Genomic DNA, 6271 nt, shown 5'->3' with positions numbered 1-6271 from the left:
ACATAGCAACTCACTCTAGTATTCTTGCCTGGAGAATGCCATGGACAGAGGAGCCTGGTGGGCTACAATCCACGGGGTTGCAAAGAGTCAGACATTACTGAAGCAACTTAGCACATAGAATAGTCATTGATTGTAAGTGAATCCAGAAGACAAGCTGCAGCATGGCTGGTTTCAGAGAAGGACTCCCCATTTGGAACTTCCCCTCAGAGGCTGGGAGGATTCTGATCAGTTTCATCCACAAGGATTTAGGGTGCTTGTCATCACAGCCCCATGGGTAGGTAGTGTTATTGTGATGCAGAAGTTAGGTTTGGAGCCTCAGCTGCCTGCTTATGGTGTTGTTGAGGATTAAATAGAATGATGGGCTTCCCTGATGGCTTAGACAGTAGAGAATCTGCCTGCAAAGCAGGAGACACAGGCTGATTCCTGAATTGGGAAGATTCCCCGGAGAAGGAAATGGCAACCCACTCCAGTATTCTTCCCTGGAGAATTCTTTGGACAGAGGAGACAGGTGGGTTACAGTCCATGGGATCGTAAAGAGTTGGAGATGACTTAGTGACTAAGACAACACATGTGATAAGCAGCTAGTTCCAAAGTGGAGTGCCTGGAATAAATGTCAACTCTCTTGCTCAAGGTTAGTCTATTTGTGCAGGTGCTTTAGAGAGGAGACACTTCAGGTGTATCTAACCTAAATCAGTAATCTTTAACTGAGAGCAATTTCTACCCCTCCAAAGGGTCCTTGCTTTCAACCACTGAAAGATGTTAACTCTCGGAAAAATACATAAGGTTCAGCATTTTACATGCTAACTAATCACATTTTCACAACAATTCTATGGAGCAGGTACTATTATTATCCTCATTTTACATATGAGAAAACTAAGGCACAGAGGAGTTAAGTAGCTTGCCTAATATCACACAGCTAGTAAATGGTAGAACTGAGCTTTAAACCCAGTCTGTCTGGTTTCAGAGTTGATCCTGGATCACTTTTTATTACTTATTTTTATTTATAAAGTCAAATCCTTGAAATATTTAGACTATTTATTTTGCTTTTATTTATTATTTGTCTATCCTTATTGAGGAATAACTGGCAGATAAAAAATGTGTTTAATTAAGGTATACAGCTTGATATTTTAATGTATGAATACACTACAGAATAATAGTGACATTCAAGCTAATTAACACATCATTGTTTTGAAAGCATCACTGTGAGTTCCCACTAATAAAATAGTTTACATGTTGTGTATGGATTTAAACTCCTAATATATATTCTTATCATTTAATCCTTATAGTGATCCTAAGAGGTCAGAATTATCAATTCCATGTAACAGGTGAGGAAACAGAGGCTCAGAGAGGTTAAGCGAGAAGCATCTTGAAAGATGAGTGTGAAAAAGCAATGAGGTCATCCGTTTTCACTCCAGGAGCCCACCTACTGTTGACGCCGTGTTTCTGGCTTTAGAACTGCCTGGACATGGACAATCAGACCCAAGTCTCTGAATTCATCCTCCTCGGCCTCTCCCAGCAGCCCCTGCAGAGGCAGGTGCTCTTCAGCCTGTCCTTCATTCTGTATTTGAGTGGGTGCCTGGGGAATCTTCTCACCATCCTGGCCATCATCTTGGACCCTCACCTCCACAGCCCCATGTATTTCTTCCTCAGCAACTTGTCTCTTCTTGACATCTGCTTTACCTCCACCACCATCCCCAAGATGCTGGTGAACCATCTGTGTGGGCTCACCACCATCTCCTTCTCAGCTTGCCTGGCCCAGATGTATTTCTTCATCGCCTTTGGGGCAGCTGACAGCATGCTTCTCTCAGCCATGGCTTACGACCGCTACCTGGCCATCTGCAGCCCACTGCACTACATGACAATCATGAGTGTCCTTCGGTGTACTTTGCTGGTGGTGATACCCTGGATCTCAGCCAACCTCATCTCCATGGTCCACACTCTCCTGATGTCCCACTTGTCCAATTGCACCAATAGGATCCCACACTTCTTCTGTGACCTAAATGCCTTGATCAAGCTCTCCTGCTCTGACACCCAAGTCAGTGAGATGCTGGTGCTGGTCCTTGGGGGCCCAGTGGTTCTCATCCCTTTTGTGTGCATCATGGCCTCTTACACATCTATTACTGTGGCTGTGTGGAAGGTGCCCTCAGTCCGGGGTGAGTGGAAAGCGTTCTCCACCTTTGTGTTGTCTATCTCTTCTATGGGACTATCATTGGGGCCTACTTCAACCCTGCATTCACACACACCACCCAGAGGGACATGGCAGCCACAGTGATGTACACCATGGTCACCCCCATGCTGAACCCCTTCATCTATGGCCTGAGGAACTGAGATCTGAAGGGGGCCCTCAGGAAACTTTTCATTGGGAATCCCTTTGCTAAGCCTCTATGAGGATGCTTTTTAGACTCAACTAATTTTGAAAAAAAAACTAATGTCTCCCAGTGTTAGAACTCAGGGTGGTTTTCTATTTTTTTTAAGGTAGAAGAAAAAGTTTTATTTTTCATTTAAGTACTTTATTTTTTACACAGAAGCAGAAATATAATGTTGCACACATGAAACTTATACAATGCTATAAACCCAGGTTATCTCAATAAACATAAATTAAAAAAAGAAAGGAGACATAAACATTATTTTAAAAACAGAAAAAATCCACTCCTTGCCTGATTACCTTGGTCAAGTTATTTAAACTTGTCTTGTCTCTGTTTCTTAAATTTGTGAAATAGGGAAGTAGAAAGTACCTAGCTCATACAGGTATTGTGAAAATTAATGACTCACACATATTCTTGTTTTTATAATCTTAGAAGACTACCAGGGGAAGTGTAAGTACTGACTAAGTCTTAATCATTATTTATTGTTGTTTAGTCGCTCAGTCGTGTCCGACTCTTTGCAACCACATGGACTGCAGCACACCAGGCTTCCCTGTCCTTCACTATCTCCTGGAGCTTGCTCAAACTCATGTCCATTGAGTCGGTGATGCCATCCAACCATCTTGTCATCTGTTGTCCCCTTCACTTCCTGCCCTCAATCTTTCCCAGCATCAGGGTCTTTTCTAATGAGCCGACTCTTCATATCATGTGGCCAAAGAACTGGAGCTTCAGTTTCAGCATCGTTCCTTCCAATGAATATGAATGATTTATTTCCTTTAGGATTAACTGGTTTGATCTCCTTGCAGTCCAAGGGACTCTCAAGAGTCTTCTCCAACACCACAGTTCAAAAGCATCAATTCTTCAGCACTCAGCCTTCCTTACCGTCCAACTCTTACATTCACACATGACTACTGGAAAAACCATAGTTTTGACTATATGAACCTTTGTTGGCAAAGTAATCTCTGCTTTTTAATACGTTATCTAAGTTGGTCATAGCTTTTCTTCCAAGAAGCAAGCATCTTTTAATTTCATGGCTGGCTGCAGTCACCATCTGCAGTGATTTTGGAGCCCAAGAAAATTAAGTTTCCATTGTTTCCCCATCTATTTGCCATGAAGTGATGGGACCAGATGCCATGATCTTAGTTTTTTGAATGTTGAGTGTTAAGCCAGCTTTTTCACTTTCCTCTTTCATCAAGAGGCTCTTTAGTTTCCCTTTGCTTTCTGCCATAAAGGTGGTGTCATCTGCATATCTGAAGTTACTGATATTTCTCCCAGCAATCTTGATTCCAGCTTATGATCATCCAGCCTGGCATTTAGCATGATGTACTCGATATATAAATTAAATAAGCAGGGTGACAATATACAGCCTTGACATACTCCTTTCGTAATTTGGAACCAGTCCGTTTTTCCATGTCTGGTTCTAACTGTTGCTTCTTAACCTGCATGCAGATTTCTCAGGAGGCAGATAAGGTGGTCTGGTATTCCGATCTCTTTAAGAATTTTCGTTTGTTGTGGTCCACACAGTCAAAGGCTTTGGCATAGTCAATGAAGCAGAAGTAGATGTTTTTCTGAAATTCTCTTGCTTTTTCTATGATCCAGCAGATGTTGGCAATTTGATCTCTGGTTCCTCTGCCTTTTTAAAATCCAGCCTGAACATCTGGAATTCCTCAGGTCACCTACTGTTGAAGCCTAGCTTGAAGAATTTTGAGAATTGCCTTGCCAGCATGTGAAATGAGTGGAATTGTGTGGTAATTTGAACAATTCTTTGGCATTGCCTCACTTTGGGATTGGAATGAAAATTGACCTTTTCCAGTCATTTCCAAAACTGACCTTTTAGTCATTATAAACTACTTCTAATATAACTACTATTATTATAATGTAACATAAATAACATGCTCTAAATATTTTATTACCACTAACACTAAATTAGGAAACTAAAATGATTTTTATTTTTATTGGAGCATAGTTGCTTTACAATATTGTGGTAGTTTTTGCTGTACAGCAAGGTGAAGCACCTATGTGCATACCTATATCCACTCCTTTTTGGAATTTCCTTCCGATTTAGGTCACCACAGAACATTGAGAAGAGTTCTTTGTGCTATACAGCAGGTTTTCATTAGTCATGTATTTTATTCACATGTTTTTAAGGACTCACTTTGGCTGCTGTGTGAAGCATGGATTGTAAGGAGGCAGTGGTAAAAGCAGGGTTGCCATTCAGGAAACAGCTGCAGTAGCCTGGGAGAGTATTAAGGATGGTTGCACGTTCCCTCTTTCTTCAGAACTCAAATCAGATTCTGGCACCTCTGTCAGGGCTCTTCTAACTCACCCAAGCTGAGTCTAAGGCTCCTGTAACACCACTGCACGTGGCGACAGCTCTTTGCATACATGTCTGTCTTCTCCATCAGACTTTGAACTTTCCAAGTCTAGGGCCATGTTTTACTGATTTCTCTGTCCCTGTCATTTCCTGTGGTGCCCACTGCTTGGTTAAAAATAATGAGCACCATTAACTGTTCCATTACTTGTAACAGGCACTTTACTAACCAGGATCTCCAAGTCCCATCTGCAAAATTTCTCATAATCTTGTGAAATGTATAATATTAAAAACATTGCAAGTAGGGGGAAAAAGCCATGATTCAAATACTTCTAATGTATCCCTTTTAAGAAAATTGTATCTCTGAGGGTCCTAAATAAAATCTGATGGAGAAAGAAAAACATATTGGTCCTTTAGGATGCATGTCACTTAAATTGTCAGCAATATGCCCAACTCAATAGTCATGAGGCCCACTAAGAGTCTGGAACTCTTAGTCAACTATATTAGGTCAATACGCTTTCAGCAGAATATTTTTCTAAAATAATTTTTTAAAAAACAACATTATATTGTACAGGAATAGAAATATAAAACAGTGGAACAGAGTAAGAGTCATGGAACAGACCCATGTATAAATAAACTTATTATATGCAAATCAGCAGGCTATCCATTAAATTGTATTGGTAGAACTAGTTAGCCCTTAAAAATAAATTTTATCACAATGTGTCTATTACAATGACTAAAATCCAGAATTGTGATGTTGGAGAAGACTCTTGAGAGTCTCTTGAACTGTAAGGAGATCAAACCAGTCAGTCCTAAAGGAAATCAACCCTGAATATTCACTGGAAGGACTGATGCTGAAGCTGAAGGTCCAATAATTTGGCCACCTGAATCAAAGAGCTGACTCATTGGAAAGGACCCTGATGCTGGGAAAGATTGAAGGCAGGAGAAGAAGGGGATGACAGAAGACAAGATGGTTGGATGGCATCACTGACTCAATGGACATGAGTTTGAGCAAGCTTCAGGAGATAATGACGGACAGGGAATCTTGGTGTGCTGTAGTCCATGTGGTCACAAAGAGTCAAATACAATTGAGTGACTGAACAACAAAATACAGAATATTGACAAACCAAATGCTGGCAAGGATGTGGAATCACAGGAACTCTCATTTACTTCTGATAGTGCAAAATCGTATGGCCACTTTAGAGGACAGTTTGGCAGTGTATTACAAAACTAAACATACTGTTACTATATAATCTAGTAATCACAGTCAGTGAAGAGCCAACTCATGGGAAAAGACCCTGATGCTGGGAAAGATTGAAAGCAAAAGGCAAAGAGGGCAGCAGAGGATGAGATGGTTAGCATTACTGACTCAATGGACATGAGTTTGAGCAAACTCCGGGAGATAGTGGAGGACAGAGGAGCCTAGCATGCTATAGTCCATAGGGTCATAAAGATTCGGACATGACTTAGCAACTGAACAACAAGAACAACAATCACACTCCTTGGCATTTTACCCAAGAGAGTTGAAAACAGGTTCACACAAAAACCTGCAGATATTAATAGTAGCTTTATCCACAATTGCCAAGACCTGAAAGAA

General features: G+C 40.9%; 1 pseudogene; it reads left to right on the top strand.

The window, feature by feature from the left end:
• Positions 1–1465: 1465 nt before the first annotated feature.
• LOC138085152 (olfactory receptor 1f45-like) lies at positions 1466–2388 on the top strand (annotated as a pseudogene).
• The last annotated feature ends 3883 nt before the right edge of the window (positions 2389–6271 follow it).

Source organism: Capricornis sumatraensis, chromosome 9 (assembly GCF_032405125.1).
Source record: "Capricornis sumatraensis isolate serow.1 chromosome 9, serow.2, whole genome shotgun sequence".
Taxonomy (NCBI): domain Eukaryota; kingdom Metazoa; phylum Chordata; class Mammalia; order Artiodactyla; family Bovidae; genus Capricornis; species Capricornis sumatraensis.
This window is presented reverse-complemented; position numbering and strand designations above follow the sequence as displayed.